At 40.1% G+C, this 26,926-nt stretch overlaps 1 long non-coding RNA gene across 2 annotated transcripts; it reads left to right on the top strand.

The window, feature by feature from the left end:
- Nucleotides 1-869: 869 nt before the first annotated feature.
- LOC125333044 lies at nucleotides 870-26,926 on the top strand. Of its 2 annotated transcripts, XR_007206740.1 has the most exons (4): nucleotides 870-981; nucleotides 6,859-7,107; nucleotides 19,930-20,021; nucleotides 23,138-26,926. It is a non-coding gene; the product is annotated as an uncharacterized LOC125333044 (long non-coding RNA). The 2 variants fall into 2 exon arrangements; XR_007206741.1 differs by lacking the exon at nucleotides 6,859-7,107.

The following is a 26,926-nucleotide window of genomic DNA, read 5'->3' on the forward strand; positions in this document are numbered from 1 at the left end:
CTTGAGGAAGGGTACTGAACTGGAGTCAAAGTTGAGATTCCCCGTGCATCTATTTCTTCACTTGCCAACTATTGTAACACTAAATCATCTTCCAGGTTAAACTCATTACTCTCTGTTCATTATATGGAAGTCTTTCTATGAAAAGTGGTACATATTATTATGGTATCAATGTCATTTTATGACAACTCTTAGTGCAAAATTTTATTCCCTGCCCTGAAGGAGGAATGAATAAATATAACCTCCCTTCTAGGTGCATTTTCCTCAGGAAGCAGACCTAGACTTTCTGCACCAAAATACCTAAGCACCACTATCTCATATGAGAGGGCCAAAGGGATGAGGTGGATGAGAAGCAATAGCATATTGAAGCCTCTGTGCACATATAATTGGGACAAAGAGCCATACGAGTCAGGATTACACATGCGTGCATAATTATATGTTACCCAGCAATTATGTGGAGAAAGCACTGCCCATCTAGATCTGCAACAGCTACTGTGCCTGCACACAAAGCATCTACACGCTGCCTTATTGAGGAACAGGAATGGAACAACTTTTTTTTTTTAAAAAAAAACACCAAAGAGGACAAAAAAAAGCATATGTTAAGGTATGATTGACAGCCGCCATAATGGACTGTCATGTCAAAAGAACTGCCTTGCTAATTCTCTTACATAATGAGCTAGATGCTAGGCTCTCCTTGCAAGTTTGATTGTGCACCCTTCCATCAATCTTACCGACATCTTGGCATCTAAAATACAGCAAAACCACTTAACAAGGGCTCTTTAAACAGGCAAGAGGAGGGATGTCTCTGCGTATTAAATGTGATGTGGAGGTTGCTATGGTAAATTTGAGCATGTGAACATTGCAGTGCAAAATTCCATACTGGTGGCTAGAGCTGAGGCTAACCATGCCTCCAGGTTCTTTAAGTATACTTGGATTGCATTATTCAATGAGTGGAAAAAATATGGTTCTGGTGCCACTTTCATGGTAAGGAAAAAAACCCCTGCCTTTGTCTAATCCTTTTCTTTGTGTGTGTCTGTAGATCCCCAGGGTATTGATGAGCAGTATCCAAAATGGGTTGTAGTATATTCTCTCTGCAGCTTTCAAATATGGGGCTCCATCCCCCAGACTCCTTCAGTAACTAGGAAAGGAAATATATATGCATTTCTCTCTCTTTTTTTTCCACTTCGTCTGGTTGTCACAGTTACATAATGCTGCCAGTTGTAATCGCAGCTCAGTGGTGTTGTTAGGCAACTCTGCTACTTTAGTTATTGAATTGAAAATTGCCATATAGGTGTCTACTATCTGCCCTGCAGTTCTGGTGATTATAGCTTTAACTATAGTTATACTAACACTTCTCTCATTACCAGTTCTCCGAGTTCCCATTTTGCTTGCCAGATTTATAATCCACAGAGCCCCTTCAACTGTGAACTGCTCCCACCCAAGCAATTGGAGATTAATTGCCAGCTCTACTCCAGGGCCCTGTAGCAGGGGGGACTGAGCTGCTCATCAGAGTGAAGTTTCGTGTATAAACATTTACTAGGATTTACTGTTCTCTGGGTTGTTTCAAGTTTCCCTTTCAGAAGAAATTCCATGGGAAATCTACTGATTTCCCAGCTCCATAGTGACACTTGTTAGAATGTTTTTGTTGTTTCTATGCATTTATTATTGCAGAAGTACCAAAATGAGTAACAGACTACAAGGTCACTGGTATCTCTGCCATGGCCCATAGCCACAGGAGCTCCCACCACCATTATGCCTATTTTACCTGGTGACTTTGGAGCTATTTATTCAGGGATATTATTGTTTCTGCTTGTTCCATTTATCTGTTTCTTCCTATCTTTTCTTGCTCACATTTTTAAGTTTTAAACATCAGTTTAGCCTGTGCTCCCAATGTCTGCCTTTTCCTTTTGGTCAAGAAACATTCCCCTCCACAAAGCATCATTTTTTGCATGCGCGATTCCATTGTTCTCCCTTTGCAAAAATCAAACTCTCTGGCAGACAAGTCCTGGGCTGACTGAGCACAAATGCTGATCTGACTATTCAGTATGATCCTCACAACTGCAGTTATTTTCAAATCCCTCAAACTTCCCTCTTTCCAGCACTTGGTTGGTTTCAACTTCCAGGGGTTTTGTGCAATTGCTAACAACGTTAGAGCCTTCTCTGTGCTTTTGTTTAAACACATTTAACAGGACTCTTAACTTTCTTCAACTCAAAAACATTCTCCTAAGGCACATCCCATAGCTCCAGAAATAAATCTCATTCTAGGTACAGCACCTCTGACAACAGCAGCACCAATTCTCTCTCACCCAGTCAACCTCTACAATTTCCACAGTCAAATACCAGCCACAGAGAAACAAACTTCATACCTGAAGCACCATTTCTCAAGCAACTGTCAGTACAACACTTGTTTTGCTGCAATTTTTTACTCACCTCATGCTCCCATCTCTCCTCATTGTGGTTCCAGGCTCCTCCAGCACTCTGGATTGCTTCCAGCCCATCAGTGCTCCCTCTTATTCAGCCTTTCCCCCTCATCATTGCAGACCTGCAGCTTCTTTCTCAGCAGCACCCAGGAAGCATCAAAAGCTTTGCCTCCCTTCAGGACTCTCCCTTATTTGCCACAGCTGTTACCAAATTACTGCCATAACTGTTCAATTGTTAGAACTGCACCAAGGTATTTAAAAGCTTGTGGCTGTACCTTGTAAGTTCATGGGGGTAGAGGTGACTTTATGAAAGCATGAACAGCTATGGGGAAGTTACCAAGTCCATTTTATTAATTTTAAATTTAATTGCTGTCCCTTATTTCCTTATCACTTATGATTAACCTTCCCCCAGTATTTCTGTGTGTATTTTTTAAAGCTATATGTCTGTTTTGGCCACATATTTGTTCTGTTTGCTTATGAACACCTTGGTAACAAATTCATCCTCTGGGTTCCTGAATCCTGCTCCAGCCAATCCTATTTAAATAGAAGTCTTGTCCATTCTGCATGCATCAGTTTAATGTGAGTGAGATATTTCCATAGGCACTAGGAGTAAAATTTGGGGTGGGAAGAATACTTATGTGATGAAATCACGTGTTACAGACTCTGTTCAGCTCCTGATTCTACCTCTCATAGGCTTCTTGGTGATCTTGGATACTGCTTTACTCCTTTATGACTCAACTTCCTACTGTAAGATAGTGAGGATAATCTGTTTGGAATGACCAGTGCTCATGAAGTTGTGGGGAAAGAGCTACTAGGCAGGAAAGTAAATAGAAAGATAAAAAGATCTTTTGCTCTCATCTGTTGGAGTAAGTTTTTTTTTTTCCACCTAGCCCTCTTCAGAATACTTGTAAGTGAAAAAAGAATTGTGTTTCTCAGTAGGCTAGATAGTCTCAGTGAGAGCATTTCTCCATTTTTTAAAAGTGTCTCTCATTTCAATTGTCATTCAGGGAATCTGTTTTGTTTGGGGATTTTTTTTCCCCACTTGTGTATCTGTTCTACTTCTAGCTTTGTTATCCTGAGTTCAAAAACATTTCCACTCTTCCTATTCAGATGGTTTTTGTTCAAAACTCCAGACATCAGCACTATATGACTTGTAACACGATATTTAATATTTTTTCAAGTGCATGTTTCTCTATGGGGCTTTTAAAATTGCTTCTAGTAAGGGCAATCTCTTAAGAGAAAAAAACATATTTCATGGCCATCTTGCTTTGCGTTGACATGTAAAAATCACCTTTCTACTTTTTGCATTTTTGTGGTTTCTTCTATGACAGTACAGATTAATGGATGCACGTTTTGTTTCTCAGAGAAATCTAATCATAGCATGGTAAGAGAAGAGAAGCCAGTGAGAATCCTCTGATCAGCCAACTCTCCCTAGATCAAATGCTCTGTGTTTGGGAACATCTGCCTTAAAAGATACCACCTGTTCATTAAAAAATACCAATAATAAAGTGCTCATATGTCAAATATTGCAAGGAATGTTTAAAAGCTTATAATAATCATTCCTTTTAAAGTAACTAGGTTATACATTTAAGCTGAAAATAATATTGAAAAACCAAAGCAAGTACATCTGCCTCTGTGGTTGGTATGACAGGATGGTGCATGTAGAGCCATGAGCACATTATAACATTTGATATTTTTAATCACATCCCATTTTAAGATGTGATGTGTGTTACTCCACTAAAGGTCATTTTAGTTACAGCAGCATTAAGGGTTTTCAATAAAACATTTTAAATGCCTGTTATATAACTGCTTTTAAAACATTTAACAGCCACATTGGTTACATGACCTGAGATAAAGGATATTTTCTCAGCACTTTGATATATTGTGGCTAGATTATCCTTATGGGAATGTTCAGTTCCATAACGGCCACAGGTCATCCCATAATACGTGGTATAGGATTTTTTTTCACCAAAACCAATAATTGCTAATGAAGCCAATGGTGATGGAAGTTCAATGACATGGCAGAGGATGGAGACTGCAGTCAATAATAGCAGCAGACACTGGCCAGTACAAGAAGTTCATCAGCATTATCCAAGGACAAGGAGATGTAGCAATGAGGGATGAACACACACAGATCTGGGTCTCAGCACTGCATGGATGTTACAAAAAAATAACTCGAGGAAACAGAAGTTTTTTCCTCCCCTGCATTTACAAGAGTTTTGCACCATTAAAATATGCTAGAATATGAGATATATAAAATATAATATAGGATATGTAGGGTATATTTTCAGGACTTCATACCCAGGAGTACCTGGGCACATATAGAGATACACCACTCCATACCTCTCCTTTAATTTTGAGACAAGGGGATGCTGTGAGATGAACAAGTTCCATGTGATGTACAGGAGACTCATGCCAGATCTTATTATTGAGGGTAGACAGCTATTTCCTGTTAGGTTCTCTGCAGAAAAATATCACTGGAGCAGCATTTTCAGCTGTGGCATCTCCCCTGCCAACTCTCAGATGCTGGATCTCTCTCCCAGACCCAGCAACCTTTTTGATTCACAATCCACGTGGCAGATGATGAGCCAGTCAACAGGACACATTCTGTTTCTTTAATTTTTTTTTCTTACTTATCTCTTTGGGTTTTGGATTATTGTGGTTAAAGCCACCAATTCCTATGCAGTCCTGGACTGTGGAGCATGGATGTGGTTGGCAGCGGGTTCTAGCCATGCTTGTAGACTTCTGTCCCCTCAAAGCAAAGCAAGTGGATTTTTTTTTCTAAATAAAAAGAAAATATCTGTTGCAAAAATGAAATAAAAATAATGTATTGTTATTTTCTCCTGCTCTGAGCAGGAGTTATTTGATGACCTTCTGAGGGCCTGTCCAGCATGAATTATTCTAAGAAAATGTGTATATTTGTTGAAAAGCAATATAAGCAAAACCAACACTGGCAATCCTTTTTCACTGCTCTTAGGCATCATGTCTTTCTCAGTGACTTCAGGTCATAATGAAATTAAGAAGTTCCTGTGTTTCAGAATTATATCTTCCACAGCCAATTTTATCACGAGCCAATGAAATAAATGTTTCCAAAGTGAACAGCTGGCATCTCTTTTCATAAAAGATTCCCTTTTAGAACACTATTTCCAAACAATGTTACAGTGGTTCCATTCACATGGCTATAGTTAAGACTGTGTCAATACTTCTCTTATAAACCTTGTTTTTCAAGGGTTTTTAACTTTACAGCTGAGCCATAATTAGCTGAGATTTGAGTTAAGGCACAAGAGTTCAGTCTGTCTGTGAGGACATTTTTGCTAATATTAAAATCAGTTTTAAATCATGCAAGACTAAAACACAGTAATTTATAACCATAAAATGGATTCTTGAACATTCAACAGCTTTGATTTTAAAAAAGGAATTTTGACAAGTGATTTAACTATACTATGATCTTCGTATTTTTTGCCTTTTTAAAAGAAAAAGAGCAAAAAATCACTTTAGAAACTCAGTTTGACAAACATGGAAATTCAAAATCAAAGTGGATGGTCTCTCCTTAATTTATGTTGTTATGAAGAACGGTCTCATTAAAAGGCACAGAATCAAGCTCATATTCTGTGGCTTTACTCAGTTCTTGCTGGCATGTAAGCAGAGCTTTTAATACTTGATATCATTTTGTTTGAGTATTTTATGACAATACCAGTTTGCAACCTGCCTGTTGTTTTATGGTCACTCCAGTCTCAGCTAATAGCCCATCTTTCTGCATCCCCTGTTTCCAAACCCGTTCTTCATTACAGTGCAAAACCAGCACCTCCTGTTTCCCATTCCAGTCATCCTCAGCTGGGCTCCACTGCCAGCCTAACTCACCCTTTTAGCAGAGTCCACTCTGGTTTCTGTTGCTGGGGCTCTCCTGGCTGCATCAGGACTGCATGGCAAGGAGAGCCAGGTTTGGCTCACTCACTGTGCATCTTACTGCCAGTGCCTACTTGCTGTCTCCAGAGAGCAAACAAACAGTGAGAAATCCTTCCAGTGGCTTACAGGATGGGTACAGCCAAGGACCTCGTTCACAGACATTCAGAGTGGACCTCTGCATTAATACAAGCACATGACACCCCTTCCCCTTCTTCTCTGTGTAGGCACTGTCAGTGTTTTCCTCCTTCTTCCCTTAACAGTCAGTTCTTCACACACCCCGAGTTTGGTAACATAATCTTGGTTAAGATAGGAGACTTTTTTCCAAACAGAAGGATAATTGGGGTGATTTGGAAATACACCTATTTTAGCCTAGTATGTTATCTCCAGTGATGCTGAACAAGGCAAAAGGGATAGACTTTCACCTCAGCGTTACAACACTGTGGAAACAAACACAAACCTTTAACATTAGAGAGCAAACAGCAGCCACAGAGCTCGCCTTGTTATCACTGCTGACTGATCTGTTTGGGAATTGCAGGCTAGGATGACTGCATCCCTCTCAGGCCACAGTTAACACAGTCAGAAGCCTTCCTGAACTCTGTGGCCATCACCCTCCACAAAAACATGACGTTAAAATTGTTTCTTTGAATTCAAATGGAGTCAATACTTCCTAGGAGACAGATGGGCTTTTCTTTTCTACACTGAAAAAGAATCAGTGTCTGGAGTTGTGGGTTTAAAGTTTCCATTCAACTACAGGACAACACCAGGAAAAATCAGCAGAGATCGGGTACCTGCTTTTTTTCCTTCATCAGCCCTGAATCTTAGAATTTGGTATTTTATATAAAGGGAGCTTGCTGTTGCTCTTGCATGCAGCTTTTTAAAGTACACAGTCTGGCTCAGGAAAGAAGGCCATGTTTATTCTTTTTGGGAGCTTCTCATTTTTACTTGTAGCTGAATCCTCTAGGTCAATTGTATCTGCAGGGGTGGGAGAGGAATTTAATTGCTTTTACTTCCTACCTTCATCTCAGGGTGACCAGTCCATTAATAATGCACAGGAAGCAACTAGGAAATGCATGGTAGATTAGGGATTAATTGATATTTGGAAAGATTTCAATCCACATTTGAAGGAAAAGGTTATGCACTGTAGTCCAGCTCTAGTTACTATGTGCATTTGATTATTACTTCGTACAGCCCTGCTTCTTCTGGTTTTAGATCTGTTTCCCCCTCTCCTTGGCCAACAAGGCTTTTACAAAAATTTCGTTTGTTTCTTGCTAGAGGTATTTGCTATGTTTCTGATGCACACCATTCAATATCAAATAAATACATATATTCCTCTGTATTTTCCAGTAACTATGAGTTTTTTCTGCACTGACACCACCCACAGTTCCGTTATGAACAATTTGACTTTCCAAAATGTTATTGATTTCTCTGCTTGGAAGGCACAAGATTAATAGCTTTAGAAGCAAAAGTCCTTCAATCCTTTCACTGAATAGGTACTGCAAGCTTGCTTCAATGCCTGCTGATGTGCTTCAGCACATCACTTTTAGTTAGAAACATGAGAGAGGCACTCCTCAAGTCAACAAGGCACTAAAATACAGGAAACAGATGGGTAATTCCAGTGATGTCAGGGCAGGAAGGTATGATTAAGTTGGTTTGAAAAGGATGAGCCTGACACCTCGACTTGCTTTGCCATAGAAATGATAATGACTTCAGTAACTTCTTTAGCCATTTTAGAGGCTTCAGAACAGCTTCTACTGACACCCATAAAACCAGTAACTACTGGTAGCAGAACTTGACTCTAGCTGTCAGGGGTAAGGGAGGAGTGTAAAGAATAGAAGACTCAATAGAAATGATATATTAGATTCTTTTAAGACCTTGAGAAATTCACCATCTTTTCCCAATGCTAGTTACATTAAAAATAGACTAAAATAAGGAATGAAACATAAATGTCCAGTTACAAGCACTTTGATAATGTTAGGTGAATTGGGCAAAGACCTTTTGAGGACCCCTGGTGTTACAGCAGCTTTTATGATGGTATTTGAATTTGAGAGTAACGGATTCTTCTAAGCAGCTAAAGCCAGACAATTTGGAAGAGTTTCAAGGCTGCTAAATGCACACTGCAGAGAATGTAAAATTTGAGTGGCCACCTCAATTTAGGATTAAAGTGTCAAAGGAGAGGTAGACCTGTGTTTCATATGTGGTACCATGAAGTATTTGGAATGCTAATCATGGAAACACTTAAGTACTTTTGTAATAAACTGCCCCTTTGGGAGCAGAGCTAGACTAGTTATAAAAGTCTGTCAAGATACAATAAGTGAGTAAAGAAACAGTGATGATGACTGTCCTTTGCTGTAATTGGTTGGGATTGGAGAAGTTCATCTCCTGAGCCAGTAAAGGTCACATCACAAGTGGCTTTCGTAGTCTATTGGTGAGTGTTTTGCACTCCCAATGCAGTTCTGTTTTAATTCCCTCTTTGAAAGACCAAGAGAAAAGGAGCCATTGAAATATAAGAAGTATCTCAAGAAGATGCCCTGGAGGAATCTTTGCTCACCTCACCACATCACGTGGTCATAACAGCTCTGAAAATGCCACCTTTTTTCCATTGCAGGATATCTCAATCTAGGCCTGATTATTATTCAAATACCCCCTTTCTAATAGGTATGAACAGTAAGCAGCATATCGTATATTACAGTATTAAATTAAAAAATATGCTATTTACAACTTGTTAAAAGCAGTTTTCAAATCCTTTTAGTATTTTTCATCTATAGAGGCATTTGTGGGATATTGCTAGTTCTGGTTTTATTAACATATTTGGTGAAGGTTATCTGAGTTTCATCTCTTTATCTAGGAGATTTGCAAGCACTGATTTATCTGCTTTGATTCATTAAATAAATGAGGAAAGAATTGTAAACTGTAGTGGTGTCACAATGGGGTAGTTATGCTTTATTTTAATTAAAATCAGGATCTAAAAAATATTTTATTCAGCGGTTATCTACCTGGCTGTGCTTGGCCTAGTTTCTTCAAGTACCTAGAGATTCTGCTGAAGTCTTCGTTTGCTCATTCTGCCAAATCCACAGAGCTGAATTCTGTGTACAGCTCAGGCTGCAGGCACATTTTCAGCCAAAAAAATCTGAATACTCTGGTCACAAGCATTTGCATAAAGCCTGTTGCTTTTATACAAATCTGCTCCACTTTTCACAACTTCCAGGCTCTGCACCTTGCTGTGGTTGCAAGCTTCCTCTTAACACTTGAGGAAAGAAGACTCCACCACCTTCCATCTCTATTTTACTTTCCACCCAATTGCTGCAGGAGCCCAGAGATTGTCATGGGCAAATCTCTTGCTCCAGTGAGTTTGCTGACCAAGAATCACAAAAAAATAATGAAACTTGCGAAATCATCACAGCACAAAGGAATACAAGTTCTCTCAAACAGAGGAACCAAAACCTAAAGAGAGTTTCCTTACCTTTGGTGAAACTCCCAGCTATGTGGTTTATGGCTGTGCCTCTGTTCTTAGTCATGCCAAACATATCCTGAGTTCTGCTGGAGAAAGTGATTATAATTACCAATCAAATAAATATGAATTTCCATCACACCTTATTTTTCATTTTAGTTGGCAATGATCTCATCTCTCTCAAAACTAGTTACATATTGCCTTGGAGACCACAGGTTACCTGGATGTTGCTAGGATGCACCATTTGCCTGATTCTCTCTCCTCAGCTACATTGCCCACTGTCTGTGCTGTTAATCCATTTGGATATTGCCGTTCTGTACCCCTATGCTGGGAAGTTCCTAAGTGGTCATGTTGCTTACCTTCCTTCTCACTGCACTGTGCTTATCTTGAAACACTGAGCAGATAATATTTGCATGTGCATTTATTTTTCCTAGATGGGCTGTGTCGGCCTTTTGTGGGAAATGTTGCAAACAGACCACAAATGAAGTTGATGTGAAACTGAGAAAAGCAGGTGGATAGGGTTATATATGGATAAATTGAGAGGGGATGTGGAAGACAGAAAAATCTAAACTTCTGTACAATCAGTGCAGTTTATCTGATTGACCTGTGTTACCATTGGCAGCAAAAAGCTCCAGTTGGGCAGCCCTTTTTGGTACTGACAGCAAAGGGAAATGGAGTGAAGAAACCTGAATGAACTGAGTTGAAAAAATAAGTAGCCCAACTTCCTTTTCCTTCCTAATCGTCGTGTTTTAATACAACAGAATAAAGTGGCATATAAAAGGCTAATGTGCATTTTCTTCAAGGACTTGTTGAAACCCATAATACAGTATCTTTCTAATTTACTGGTAATATGTACACAATATAAAGGATCAGGAGCAGAGTACTATCACTATATTTAGAGATAATGCTGCTTTTCTTTCATAGGCTTGATATAAACTTTGATTACATAGCATTTCTTTAATTTGCTGCTATTCAAGAAAACCCTTAGAGCACTGCAGCAAGCAATGCCTCTCTTTTACATTTGCATTTTTTAATTTGCATTTTTTAATTTCCCAGACTGCAGCTCCACACCTACACAGGCTTCCCCTGTGGGAGGGAAGAGAATATATTTCAGTATGAATGATACTGTTTTTCTTCTCAAATAGCTGTAATTATTAATTCCAGAGATTTACAAAAAAATCACTTTGCTACTGTTTCACTTAAGTGTGTAGGGTTTTTTTCCTAACTAACATCAGATGCCAATCTATTGCTCCACTGGTACCCATTTTAAATAGGGCAGCCAAGCAAAAAGTTCAGACTGCTCAAATGACTGGCTGCTGCTCTCAGCAGCCTGCTCGTGCATTCCTTGCATACCCCAAAATGACACTGAGTGCAAGAGGAGTTTGGTGCTTTTAAAGGAAGAGCCATTATGTCCATAATATGTTAAGCCCCCTGTGGCACACTAATGGCAAGAATCTAGACCACGTTACTCAGCACAGCAGACTATTTACTAACCAGCAGGGACCAGTTTAGTCAATACCTTTAAACATGTACTAAACCCTATGTTGTAGGAGCTGGGGTATGTGCCTGTGGCCTGGGTGATCCACATTTTAACCCCCACTGTACCTCTCTTGGACCTCAGCCTGGATCTCCTCCATCTCTTAAGAGTGTCAGGCTCTTCTGAAACATTCAGAAATGTTATGACAGGAATATCCTATAAAACAATGGTTGTATCACTCACATGGTGGGTGACAAAGTTAGGACATCTCATCAAGTAATTCAACCACTGGTATTTCACTGCATAAAACACAAACTGTAGTAGTGACACTGGAAGACGCTGAGAGAGCTCACAGCACTCAAAAAGCCTGGCGGGCAGAGCCCTTCCGAGACCTAAATTTAATTCTATATGCCAGATTTAGCAGAGGGACATTTAGCTTTCCATTTCCCAGAAGATGTCCACTAGCAGAAAAAAAAAGAAATGGTCTTTCTCTCACTCTGTTTGGTAGGAAAGGGTCAACTTCCTTTGAGTACTAACCCTCAAGAGAAATTTCAGAATCCCAGGTGACACCTATGCACTCAGAGGCCAGAGAGCTGTCCTTCTCTGGGGCATCTGCTCCTGCCTCACCCACCAGTTCCCCTTTCAATGTGGTGGCTCCTGGGACTGTCATTTTTAACTTCCCCACCTGGTCCTGCTTTGCAGGCAGAATCAGTGCCTAAACTGGATTTATGTATCTCACACAGAGTCCTGCCCCTGAAAAGCCTGTGATGCTAAATTTGAGGCATGACATAAAGAGAGAAGGCAAAAAGCAAAATTAGACCTGGAAAAGAGATGGCAGCAGCAGGGTGATGGCTTTGCTCAGGAATTTAGCCAAGTACTAATGCCTGTCTTTTGGAGAGTATCTGTCTCCAGAACAACTCCATCCACAGGCCAAGGCAACAAAAGGAATTATTTATTTGACTTTCTCTATCCAGGATCTTGCAAAAGAAAATTTATGAGCACAGTGGGTCTTCCTCCCAAGACTGAACGTTTGCTCACATAATAAGGCGGGAAAAAAAAGAACTTGTAAGACTTTATATAACAGTACCATCTCACAACACCTGCCATAACAATATTTTATTTGTCAGTCTTTTCTTATCCCATGTCTCTTGAAGTTGGCTAGGTTACTGCATCAAAGGGCCGGAGTAATAGTATCATTTCAGATAAAAGAAGAAGAGAGAAATGTCCTGTACACAATCTGCCCATCACATCACCTCACAGTTCCATTAACCAAACAGGCACCCCATCTATGAAGAGTTTACAGACGTGGCAATCCGTGTCAACTGCAGCTTCTTCTCAGCTATGGGAAAAAAAGCTCCTCCCTTACATGGTACCTATAATTCAAAATGGTGCACACATTAATTAATGGAATGGTTTTTATGCACATCAATACACTGAGTCAGAGAAAGATTAAATAAATGACAAAGCACAAAATTTAATAGACACAGGAAGTAGCAGAGCTATAAATAACACTGAACTCCTGGATTTCAGAAAAAAAACCAACCCTATTCTAATGCAACTATTTCATTTCCCTTTCTTAAAGTATATGTTTCAGACAGCAAATTCAGCTGTGCACAGCATTGAGCACATCATCAGCTCTTTGCAAGTACTGAACTGAATAAATAATACTATCTATAATCCCAGTACCATGTCCTAAACCACTAAACCTATTGCAATTTGAAACCTTTGTATTTAACTACTTTGGTAAAGATAATTCTGAAAGCTGCACTATCTTGGTACGACTAATTAATATGTAATAATAATGATAATCATGAACAATAATACTACTTTAATAAGGATTTAATCCTACAGATCATTTAATCAAAGCACTTTGATAACAATGATTATTTATTCTTACAGTGCGTTTTTCATGCTAGCAACTTCAAGTACCATGATGATTAATAAAGCTAAAGAAATAAAGAGATAGAAAAAATAGCAAGCATATGAGAATGCTAATATGCCCATCTTATTTAATAAACCTTACCAAATATAAAACTGTAAGGCAGATTCTCTTGGGAGAGGGGGAAAAAACCCCCAAACATAAAACCCCTTGAGGCTATGTCAGCAGGATTGAATTGACCTGTGTATCACTGTCATTTCCATTGTCACTCTAGCAAACAAAATAAAATAATAAATAGCATTTAGGGCACTGTGGGCTAGGCTGTCAGCTGGTGTAAAGAGGTGCATTGGCATTAATCTAAAGGAGCTGTGCATCTGGCCCACCATTTTCAATGGGCTGCATAAGAAAATACCTAATATGACTTGTCCATGATGACTTCAACACCCAGCAGAGGAAGGATATGTACTGTCAATGCTCACATCCTCTGATGACAGTGAATATACTTAGCTACTTAGCTGGATTTGGCATACTGAAATCTGTAAGGGGCTTTTTTGGCTGCAATAGAAGTGCCTCTTGCCTTCCTTCTCTTGTGTTCCCACTCCTGCAGCTAAACCAAAGGCTGTGGTATGACCCAAGTTAGATTTTCATAGATATTCATACCAGGCCAATAGAAAAATTCACCTGGTCCAAAAAAGTCCTCCATAAGGGATCCTTTTAGCCTACAAAGCATTGCATAGGCAGCATTTTGCCAAAATAGCTTAGAAAGGAATTCACCTGAGCTGGCACAATTTATAGCAGCAAAAGAAATCTTCTGCAGGATGGTTTATATAATTAGTCTGGTTAGCAATACAGGCAGTTTTTATACACAGTACTTGATCCTTATCAAGAAGCTTATACTGGTTTGACTTCCCTGGCAAAGTCTTGGTAGTAGAGATCAATTTTAAGAGATCTATTCATCAGCAAAGATCTCTCCTGGAAGGTGAAATTACTTGAGTTGAGTAACTTTCTACTTAAAAGAGTTCCCTGAATTTTCTCCTATCTGGCACAGATTGCTCCAGTTAGCAATGTGAAACCAGGAAGAAATGGGATATGGGATGCACAAGAGAGAAGAGGAGACCCCAGGGAGAGGTTTACTGAGACATGAGATACAAATGGAAATCATTCACAGTGATTTGCTCATGGGCTCCACAGCAACGTCCACATGCTGGAGCCAGGGAAGTGGAGAAGGGAGTATCCAACCTCAGGTGTGAGATAGGGAGGCAGGAGCAAGTCTTTGGAAGAAAAGCTGAAGGAACCATTGCAAGGAAATTCTGCAGTTCTTTGTCTTCATAATCATATGTACTCCAGCAGTTTAGGAAATGATTGCACAGAGAAAGATACAAAAGAACAAAAAGAGATGCCAGGTAAACAGAAGCCCTCTAATAAAAGAGAAGCCCAGCCCATGGTCAGAGAAACTACATGATGGTAAGAAATAGCTGGCATGTTTTGAATACACTATATAAACACTGTCTGAGGTTTATGGAAGTACTGAATGGAACCAACTATCTCTTTGTTAAGGGGATGAACAATATTTCATTCCAAATAACTATCAAGAGTAGCCTCCAGCCACAGAAAGCAAATCTGAATAGGAAGAGATCTTAGCAGATCCAATACAGGCTTTCTACACTACCGGTCGATCCTTCTCCAAACTAATTTGTGAACAAAGAGAACAAAGGGCTGGATGTTTCTCTGGGGACAGTCATATTTTCTAACTGAAGAGTAAATTATGTTGAATGAGAATACAAAGTCATAAAACATAATCAGGCTATTAGCTAGGTAAGAATTGTGGGGAAGATGCAGTGCTCCACACTGCATTCCTTGTGTTACATATGGTAAGTAGAGACAATAGAAATCAGTGGGAAAAATTGGCATGCAGTGATTTCCTTCCCTGGGCCTCCTGCAATTTGCAGAACTCTGCAGAATTTCTTGGGCTGCTTGGTCAGCTTTCTCTTTTGCTGAAATATACTTGGATTTCAATCCTAACTACCACTGCTACAAAAGGAGGGTAGTTATAAAAGGTTGATTTGCAAAAATATTTATAAATTCTGCAGCTTTCTATTTTTAGGTGTTCAATTTAAGGCTTCTGGTGGCTGCAGACATCTGTCTTGTCAGAGATTTCTCTGTGGTGCTAACAGAAGTGAAGACTTAGGTTCATCATGAAATGGGAACTGGGACTTTGATTCTACAGAAAATAGAACCCAGAGGAGAATCATAAACACACACACATTTTCTTCGCATATAAATGTTTCTATTATTGCCAGGATTGTTCAGCAATGGAAATAAATAAGAATTTTGTTGGGGATTTCCAGTGGGATCAAGATGGAGCCTGGCTGTATTCAGTAACAGCTTTCAGCACACCAACAAGCCTAGAACTATAGAATCTTTTTGTATGGAAAAGACCTCTAAGATCACCAAGTCTAACAGTTAACCCAACACTTCCAAGTCTACCACTAAACCATGCCCCTAAGTGCCACATCTACACATCTCCTAAATACCTTCAGGGATGTTAACTCAATCACTTTTCTGGGCTGCCTGTTCCAGTGTTTGACAACCTATTCAGTGAAGCAATTTTTCCCAATCTCAAATCTAAAGCTCCTCTAGCACAACTTGAGGCCAATTCCCTTTGTCCTGTGGCTTGTTATGTGGCAGAAGAGACTGACCCCCACCTGGCTACACCCTCCTTTCAGGCAGTTGTTACAGAGTGATAAGGTTCCCCCTGAGCCTCCTTTTCTCCAGGATAAACATCCCCTGCTCCCTCAGCTGCTCCTCATCAGACTTGTGCTCCAGATCCTTCCTCAGCTCTGTTCCCTTCTCTGGACACACTGCAGCCCCTCAGTGTCCTTCTTGTTGTGAGGCACCCAAAACTGAACACAGGATTTGAGGTGTGGCCTGACCAGTGCCCAGCACAGGGGGACAGTCACTGCCTTGGTCCTTCCTCCCACCCAACTTGATGCCATCCACATCTGAGGATACCCTCAGTCCCCTTGTTCAGATCATTAATCAAGATATGATAAGAGAACTGGCCCCAGTACCCAGCCCTGGTGCACCACTGGTGACAGCCCCAGCTGGATGTAACTCCATTCCCCACCACTCTCTGGGCCCAGCCATCCATCCAGTTTTTTATCCAGTGAACAGTGCACCCATCCAAGCCATGAGCAGCCAGTTTCTCCAGGAAAATGCTGTGGGAGACAGTGTCAAAACTTTGGCCCTTCTGATTTTCTCCCTGCATAACCTCATGACATCCTTGTAGTCTTCCTGAGTTGTGTGCCCCTTCTTCCAAAGGTCATAAACTCTCCTTTTGTTCCTGAGTTACAGCCAAATCTCTGTTCAGCCAGGACGGTCTTCCTCACCGACTCGTCTTTTGATACATGGGGACAGCCTGCTCCTGTGCTTTTAAGATTTCCTTCTTAAAGTATGTCCAGCTTTCCTGGACTCCTTTTCCCTTCAGGACTGCCTCCCAAGGGACTCTGTCAACCAGTCTCCTAAGCAGGACAAAGTCTGCCCTCTGGAAATCCAAGCGTGTCTGTTTGCTGGACTCAGTTGTTGCTGTTCAGCCTGATGTGAACTCCTGAGGTTTGTGTTCCCTTTTACTTAGTCTGTGTTTCAGCAACACACAGCTTAATATCTGTGCTTAACCATGTACTCTTGGTTAATGGTTCCCTATGCAGTCTGTCGATGCTCTCCTCAGTTATTTTGCATTTCTACATAATTCAGAATATCATCTGAAGTAAAATTAAAGTTATCAGAAGCTCATTTGCTCTGTGTTTGTGCTAGGAGACCAAAGCCCAAGACTTGAAAGGGAAACTTTTTCCTTAAAGGATTATCCCAAATAACATCTTCACAAAGGCTGGAGAGTGTATCATGCACAGAGAAAAGATCATGTGTCTTGGGACAAGACTTCTCCTGGAGTCTCATCAACACCATATTTGAACAACAAAAATGCAAAAGAGGGAGGAAAAACTTGCATGCATATCAGTGGGCTGATCAACATGGAGCATGTGATTGGTGTGTGGTGTGTTATGAAAATTCTACTAGCTAGGAGAAGGCTTTAGAACAGCAGAGTCTAAAAATGTGATTATTCAGACTATAAAGAATAGGAGGTGCTGGAATGTTCTGGAGTACATGGAAAGAATATTAAAGCCCAACAACTAGGAAAACTTTTTGGAAAAATCACCCTGCTTAAGGGACTAAACTCAGGCATGCTTCACGAGGCAAGCAGTGTGCTTCTGCCATCAGCAAGGTACAGGGGATGGAAGACAAAATTAAGCTCGAGAATGAGTTGGTAAAAACGGGGAGAACACCTTCTCGTCTTGGATCCAATCATGTGGTTAATGACACGGATGGTTTTGATCAATTTGATTTGCATGCTGCAGCTTCTGTTACAAAATCCATCACAGGATATAAAATACTTTGTTTGTTCTTAAGATTTCCATTTTTCCTTTCCTGTAAGGTTCAAAAGAATCTTTTGCTTGTGCTATTTTGCTTATACCATACTTGAAAGCACAAAAATGTGAACTGTTTGTTTATCCTCAGGGCAGGTGCTCTGTAGATTATCACAGTCAAGCTTTGTTGTTCTGCACTACAAAGTCTTCAACCTTGACCTGAGAGGTTGTTTTTTCCCATTTCCCCACCCTCTGAGAAAAGGAAAAATGAAGTGGAAATGGAGATATCATTCTGTATTCTTAGCTAGTGCTCTGTCTTGCTTTATTGAAGCCTTTGTTGTACATAAACATATAAAAGTTTTGTAGTTACCTGTATCTGGTGTTACTCAATACTGAAGCTAGTCTGGGGCTGGAATCACTGTCTTAGTGTGGGTAGAAAATCAGAAGTGCAGATTCTTGTGGGGAATTCAGCAATGTTAATTGTATGACTTGGCAATACTCAGGGGCAACCTTCCAGGTGACATGTAAGGAAATAACACACATATATCTTACTTCAATATGAAGGAAACCAGAATGCTCATCTCCATGCACAGTCTGTTGACAACTTTACCCTTACACTGAATGATGACACACAGGTGGAATTATCTTGTTCCATTAAGGATCCTTTAGAAAAACACATATAACAACAGAAGTCTGCAAAGATTTTCTCCTCCCAGACAAATATTGTACAAATCCTAAATTCTGGAGTTATTTCAAAAGAGTAAATCTGTAAAAAATACAAAATGTTTTCTATTTATTGGTGTGTAGGGAAAAGTAATACGGCAAATTACTGCTGCAATCCCATCCCCCAGCATGATCTGTGATACACGATAAAAAAGCAGAATGCAGCTCAAAACAGGAGGTGCAAAGGTGACTTTTGAAATCCCCTGATCCCAACCTAATTGCTAGACAGTCCCAAAGCATAAGTTAGAGCAGCTTCAAGCATCAGCATCTAAACATGCCTTTTGTTCCAGTCCAAAGCCCATCAGGAACCAAGCCCCAATACCACAGGAGTATTCTCTGGGAAAAGAATTAATAGGTTCCAGAGCCATTTGCTTCATCAGTCTGGAGAAAAAGCCCTATTTAACTCTTTACATCACTTCAGTATTGATAGTTTTGGCCATATCTTGGGAGAATATACCACAGTGGCTGCTATTCATAATTTAACAACATTTCTATAGTATCTTGTTAAAATATCCTCCTGATAATCCATGAGTGACCTCTTTCATTATCTGAGTCTGTGAAAGTTTCTGCTTTTTTGTTCTTCTGCAGAAATTGAAAGGCTTTAAACAGCCATTAATCTCAGGTCTATAGACTTCAGACTATATCTAATAATCTTGGAAAAATTTTCTCAGGCCCAGATGGACAGTGCCTTGAAACGTCTGACCAGATTGGTTCAATGGCTAAAGCATAAATATATCCCAGATGTTACCATGGATGTTTGTCTTGACTAGTCATTAAACTTTGATATGCACAGACACTTGGCATCAAATTACATTTTCTTAAAATTCCTACCAGTGGAAATTTCATAGTTATGAAACCCCTTTTTCCTATGAATGCTGAAACGTGGCAATTATCAGTACATAGGGCCACTGGGTTTACACAGGACATTCACATATGAACAACAGAAATATTTATTTATCATGAGAGACAGAAATATTTGCCTGATTTCTTGCAGTGGCAGAAGGGCAGATGGGAGCAATGGGTTGGATTCTGATCACATGAGGTCACAGCTTGCAGGAATGAGTACATGGGTGTAAAAATGACATAGGGCTAAAAGCAGTCTGCAATGGATCTTGTTCTAAAATAAGACTTTTGTTGACCCTTGTATTTCAAAATGAGTCAAAGATAGTTGGAAACTGTACTAGTACAAAATGTAGAAGTTAAATTGTTTCATGCTTGTAGGTTCCTTTGGTAAAAGGAACTCTCCTAGCTGCAACAAAACCCCCTAAACCAACCCTATCTCTACTTATGCTTTGCCTATTCCATGTCCTTCTCCAGGAGGACCAATACTCCAGCACCACATAATCAGGTGGCTGGCAGCTGGACACCACCGTGCTCAATATTCAAACCCATCAGATGTGAAAAAAAGAAACTGTGTCAAGGATATCTCCATCAGCTGTGCCCTGTATCTTAAAACTAGAAGCCTCAAAGTGTATTGCTTTTGAATTCTTGCAGGGTTACATGCCTCCAAAATAAATCAACCCTGCCAATTGTGAAACACGCTAGAGCACGCATTGGAAATAACCACTGTCTTTTAAAGTGACAGATTAAAATCTCTAGTAACAAAATTCTGCTCCTTTCCTTAATCAATCTGTAAGCAATTCCACTCCGTCTTGAAGCGAAGGATTTGGGTGTTCTTCTGAATATCTTCCAGCAAGCCTCACCAGCCTGCTTCAGACTGATTCTGATCTTGCACCAGCAAAAAATAAATGTAAGTATACTGTATCAGAGGTACTTTGGTGCATGTCCAAAATTAGGCTCCAGCTGCAGACCTGTGTATTTTTATGCCAAGAAATCCTAAGCTGGGCATGCAGAAGAGCTGTGCTGGAGGGGGCCGGGGAAGAGTCATATTTGGGTACAGTAACTCAGCCACACAATCCAGTTTCTACTGACCCTTCTACTTATGCCTCTTATGTTTGTCTCAATGCTGGCAGCACGCCAAGGCAGTGTTGGGGACACAAAATCAGGAGTGCAAAGGCAACTGCCATGTCTCATTAAGCCATCTATGAATGAGTGTAGATACCTGCTTCCAAAAAAGTTGAGATCTCTATAGACAGAGCTGCCTCTTTGTGTGGTTGAGTCCTCTGTGTGAGTGAAAGGTCCTTCTTGGCTGTAAACAGTGTATGAGACCATACTAGACATGGCCCGAGAGAAAATTTCCAATTATTTCTGGTACTCTCTGCAAAAAACACCTAGAGAAAAATCCTCAGTAGCTGCAGTGGCCACAGGCCCAGCCATGTGTGCACTGTCCTTACCCCAAACAAAAAACATGGCTCATGCCTGTGGTACTGGCCCAGCACCAAACTGCTCAAAGAATGGAAGAACAAATCTGGGTGAAATTATTCTTCAGTATAATTTCAGTTGAAAGAAAATATTTCTCGAACTGGGCAAACAGTAACTTACAATCAGGACTTGAAGACACCATGATTAATTCTGTCCTTCTGAGTTTGCAAACAACTGCTCCAGGAAGTACAAACGACTTTCTTATTTGTAATGGACTACCTCTGAAACCTAATGATGGCAGTAAAAAAAGTGTCGTATTTCATTGCCTGATAACACTAGCAAAATATTTAGCCCAATATATCTATTCATAAGCCCCATACAGTCTCCTTCCATGTGTGAAATCCATGTGCCACAGACCTCAACTCTGCTCTCCACTGACTTTGTACATGACATTTTGTATGACACAATTATGCATTTTCAACCCCAAATATCAGTTAGATTTGCAGTACAATGCTGCAGATGGAAAATGGAGACGTGGACAAGACATTATGAGATACACTGAATATCATAGTAGAAGAAAAACCATGGTGTGGCCCCTGTTCTGAGTACATTATTCATTTTCATATTTAATTCATAAAAAACTTCGTCTAATTTCCACAAGGTTTCCAGCCTCTTGCAAAAAAAATACATCCCCAGAATCTTGACATCCTCCTGCAAAATTCTGGTTGAGCTGGGTACTTAAAAGTAAAAATATTAATTTTAAAGACAAAGCCCAAAGCCCTGCTCACACAAGGGCTTTAATGTTTAAGCTATTGTAAACAATTTTGGACAACAGTTTTGAAAAAGAAAGTGCCTGTCTTTTCTACCAACATCTTTTGAAAAGCACCAGGTTTTGACCGATATGTAAGACTAATGTAAATCAGAGGCAATCTCCTTGAAGTTAATAGAGATCAGATTCCAGGCTTATAAGCTTTTGCACACTGAATTTAACTATCTGTCATGCCTGCGAGGTTACAGACCTAAAAGAAGGTATGGTGTAAGATCAATGTTAAGGAAAGAGTTTCATTTATAAGACCATCTTTTCCCATCAGACATGATAGGAGATTTATTATTCCAATATTATTGTTGAAACTAGAAGAGAGAGAAAAAATAAACAGGAACATATATTTTCATTTTATGACTGCGAACAACATTTCATACTGTAAACATATCTTGGTCTATAACATTTACCCACAAAAAAAATAATTTCAATACAGTCCTTATTGCTAGCTCGGCAGAGCCTCTCCAGAACATTGTGTTAATGATTAATATGAAGTCAGTGGAATTCCACAGTTGCTGAGAGTCTTGTGCCCAAGAATGAACTGCATTGCTAAATCAGCAAAGACAGTTGTCAAGGTAACCTCTATGTAATCTATTTAACTGGCTCCCAAAACACCAATCAAGGTCAGATAACGCACTCAAGCACCATATGAACACACTCATACGGCATAAAGCTTTGTATCAAGACAGCAGGGAGGAAAAAACCTCATTAGGAAGCAGGGGGAAAAAAATAAATTCAGTTTTGAGAAGTGTTAATTGGGATTGCAGTTAGCTTTGTGGGGAAAGCATGCCGCTCATCTGAATATGTTTTATCTATACTAGAAGTAATTTCACTCCAGTTCAGTTTGAATGGAAATATCCTTCTACTAGTGTTAAAAAAAAGAGACAAAAACAACCCACCCAAAAAGTAAAAACAGCCACAGATAAATTATTAATTTCATTTATTGTTTTATTAATGCACGTCTGGCATCTACACTCTGATACAAAGTTCTTATTTTGTTTTCTCTGCAATAGATTATTGTGTTACTTAACACCAAATAAAATGCCAGCAGCATCTCAGGGCTGGGGATACAGCTCCCCATACAACACAATTCCACACGTCCTGCTCCCCTGAGGCCTCTCTCCTCCAGCGGAAAGTTCCCAGTCAGTTCTGCAAAGGAGAAGGATCTATTTGGAGTTACAATCTGATGGGTATCCTGAATTTTAAGTTGTATTTACTTTATGTGAATTCAGATCTCTATAGCCATAACAAGGGCTGGCAAGGGTCACTGGGGTCTGAACTGAGTTTTATTCCAACAATTGCTGTGCATACAAATCAACATCCTTTGCTTGGTATTTATTGCTTTGCTCAACATTTACTGCTTTGCTCATCCTGGAAGCAAATGACAGTAAGCATTATGAGAATTAAACAGGTTGTCTGTTTTCCTTGGAGCCTCCATACCCTTGTTTTCTGCTGGGAAGCTACAGTACACCACAACTTCTTACAGCCTCTATTCCTCAATGAATCTCAACAAATATCCCTATGCTGCTTAAAGTAAAAGCACATACCAGGGGAGCTATTTCCTTCCTTCAGTTATACAATGTCAGTATCACGGAGCTGTGCTAATTCAGGACACTGCTCCTGTTCCACAAAGATGCCAAAAGGTCTTGCTGTGGAAATGAAGAGCTAAAATTAGCAGCTCCAAAACTGCAGAAAGCAATCACAGTAAAGACTATATAACATCTGTGTGCTTAGACAATATCTTTGGCCAATGCCATTCATACAAAATAAAAATTCTTCTTTAGGGGCAAAAGGACTGCATGCATCATATTTCAATGAAAGAAGAGATGTGATCCTGAGAACCAAGAGTCACGAGCAACTCTGCTTAAGTTCTAGACATTTAGCATTTCTCAGGGTTTCCTCCTTTGTAACAGCATGTGAGATCTGTATGCCTGTCTGGGATCAGCGCGGGATCCAAGGGCTATAAAATCATGTACTAGATTAGGAAACAAGGAAGACAACTGCACATTCTAGTCATCCCCAGTGTGGGAGGGTGCGATGGTGCTACAAGCTGCTGCTTATCATGTTGCTGCTGAAGGCAGCCATGTAGGCAGAACCCACAGCCTTCACAGAACTACCCCAGGACTGCTCCAGATCCACTAGGCTGGGAATAACAAAGCTGCTAAGCTGCCTCCAACTTACTTGAGAAAGTTAAGCTTCAGGAGAAGACAAACTGTGTTGCCTGTCACACATCTGCCCCACACCTTACAGATGTAGGGCAGATGTGCACCCACAGGCACCCACATGGTGCACCCACATGGTGCACCCACACACACCACACTTCATGGTTGGATTCTAACACATGCTCTGGAGTTTCCATCTCGGGGAGACAAGACTAAGGGCTGGGAAGAACCTAAATCTTGTCTGGTTGTGGAGTCAGGATAGATGAAAAGTGAACAATTTCATATGAACACCTTAAGGATCCAAATATTATTCATGATATTTTTTGTTAAAATAACCATCCCCATGAAACCTGAACACATTACCAATACTCAGGAATTCACCACAGACCTATTAGATACAAAAAGCTACAGGCTCCGTTGTTAGATGAAGAAGCTGATGAGGATGTGGACTAAGTGACTTGCTCCCTGTCAACAGGATGCACATGGCAGAGTCACAGGTGGATGCCAAGAAACCCACAAACCCCAGCCCAGCTGAAGCACTGTGGTCTCTGTCTTTAAAAAAAAACCACATGAGAGCTCTGAGAACCCACAAAACCTGTTGATTTCAGATTTCATCCAGAGGTGAGAGCATTTGGCACTTGTTAGGTGTGTCAGCATAAAAGGAAGGAGCCTGTGTATCTTTTCAAGCTCCAGAGACTGTGGCTGCTTTCAACAAGAAATTAGTAGGTTGTCTCTGGGTTTTGACATGTCAGATGCAGAGACACTGACAGCTAATGAAGCTCTGAGACAATTACAGTGAATCTCCCATGATGAAGCGAAATCCACCCCTGCATTGCTGGGCACCAGTGTACTGGAAGTTGGACTGTTCATAGCATATTCCCTTTTGTGCTGCTACAAACACCGATCTGACAGTGCAAATAAAGAGGAAAGAGGATGAAAATTGAATGCTCGTTTCTAAGACAGACTATGTCAGAGACGCTGTACACAGTCAATCAATGGAAGAGTGTTTCTTGTGTGGGCAAATACGTGATAAGCCAAAGTTTCAAACTAACAGGACTGTAAATATAAATATTTACTGCCATGCCTGAAGTAACTTGATATTTCAGCTCTCAGAAAGTGGTTCTGGATTCACAATGACTTCTGCTCTTACATGCCTTTGAATGTGGATCTAGGTTACTTTTGAGTTAATTTTGTTACATGAACAAAAGTAATTTAATTTCAATCAATACTCTGCCACTGTACCTTTTGTGTGTGTGTGTAGGCTATGTGTTTTCTTTATTAATCCCAATTAGAATTGTAAACATGGACTGTACCAAAACCACTCTTCTTTGCATCCATAAAATTGCTCTTCTATTTCTAGGAAGTTTAATACAGGCATGGACAGCAGATAACATCACTTGCTCTGTGAGGGTGTAGCACAGCCAGTGTAGGCAATGCTGGCAGGAGATACCATGCAGTTCCTACTCAGAGACAAGATAATACATTTCTTGTGGACGGCCAAATATAAATATACATATGAAATATAAAGCAGGATGGTCCTACACTATAGCCACAAAAGTAATTTTAAAAGCCATGGGTAAATGTATGTTACTGCACCATCTCTATTTTGCAAGTTATTACAGTAAGTTAATAATTACAATCATTTCAGTCAGCACTCCCTCTATGGAAGTAGTTTCTGGAGATCACAACCTGAAAGCATGTTTATATCTCAGGAAAAAACACCATGCTTGCAGGTTTTTGAGACTTTAAAAAACCCTCAAAACAAACAAACCCCCTCCCCCCCCCCCCCCAATATAAAAACTATCTTAAACAATACTATTTGTTGACTTGATTAAACCAAGTTTTTAAAATGGATTTCTCATTTTTTTCTATTAACTTTGAAATACTAAATTTAAAGAATTAATTTGCTTATTCCTAATCCCAACACATACAATGGAAAGCTCTGAAGTAGTTCAAAATTGCAGGTGTGATTTTCATGCGTCTCCCACTCACCCATGTGTTCATACACTTCAAATGTACTGTTAGAGCTGTGTTTAAAACCTTGAAATCTGGAGGGGAAGGGATCCCTACAGACCTGGCCCCATGTATGGCATCAGGATCAGCACTGCAGATTCTCACATCTCCAAAGGAACATGAACTAATCCACACAGTAAGACAGGATTTACAAGACAGACTGTAACAGCTCCTAAGATAGCTGTTACTGCCTCTGTGTTGTTAATGTGTTTGCAAGATTAGTATTAATTACCCAATAAGGGATATATCTGTTTTGAGAGCTTGTAATAAGTCCTTACTTAATATTAAGCAAATCACATGCAAATGAAATAACATATTGTATAAGCAAGAAAGTATTTAATTATTTGTATGTATTCTAGGGGTTTATAATAAATAAATCTGTCTTTGCAGGATCTATTATACATATATATTTATATACCTATGAACAGTGACTGTATAAAGGATATATTCAATACAGACATTCAAGCTTACATAAGCAATGGAAAGGTGATATGAACTAATGATTACCAATACATGCAAAATTAAGATACCTTTGATTGTAGCTGTTTATCCTTTACACAAAGAATGGTGAGTACCTGCTTGCCCACCCACCCCTCACTTCCACCAACTTTATCGTTCTTGGCTTAGGATCGCGTTCTGAACCTCTTAATACATGATAATTGCAACATTTTTCTTAGGTAAACAAGAGAGAAAAAAAATAACCGATAGAAGAAATCCAGTGTAAAGGAGCATCATTTCACTGCAGCCCACGAAGCAATCCTGACTTTTACCAGCTGGGACCCCAGCTAGAGACTCTGACCCCCCAGTCAGGCACCTGATAACAAACTGCCAATCCACCGACCAGCAGGAAAGACGCTGCTTCTCCTCCTACCACTGATCACATTCCCCAGCTCCTCTCCAGCAGCGGGAGGGGGTGTGGGAGCAGGGGATGCCCGGCTTGGCTCGGCCCCGGCAGAGCCAGGCGCAGGTCCTGGCGCAGGTGCGGAGCCGCTGCCAGCGCTGCCGCCTGTGACTAATCGGCCCCCACAAGGCTCAGGCTTGTTTATTCCACTTAGATTCTTCTGCTCCATATCAAAACACAACAGCCAGTGATACTAATTCATCTTCATTTTCTCAAATAAAAAAACCAACATGGCAACTCAGGCAAATGTTTATATAAAAAAGCGTTTTTTATCTCTTGATACCTCTGTGACTGAATTTTCCTTCAAGAATAACAGATGGCTTAACTGTACCAGGTAAAGACTTTGTATGAGTTGGTGACAAAAAAAGGGTTGTACAGTGGGTTTTTTATAACATAAATCTCCCCCAAACCCACTCCTGTAAACAGTAATAAGAACATGCAGGGCTTTTTAATTGAACATTAAACTCAGAAGCCCCATTACATTCACAGTACAGTAT

The sequence above is a fragment of the Corvus hawaiiensis genome, chromosome 14, assembly GCF_020740725.1.
Source record: "Corvus hawaiiensis isolate bCorHaw1 chromosome 14, bCorHaw1.pri.cur, whole genome shotgun sequence".
In the NCBI taxonomy this organism is placed as follows: domain Eukaryota; kingdom Metazoa; phylum Chordata; class Aves; order Passeriformes; family Corvidae; genus Corvus; species Corvus hawaiiensis.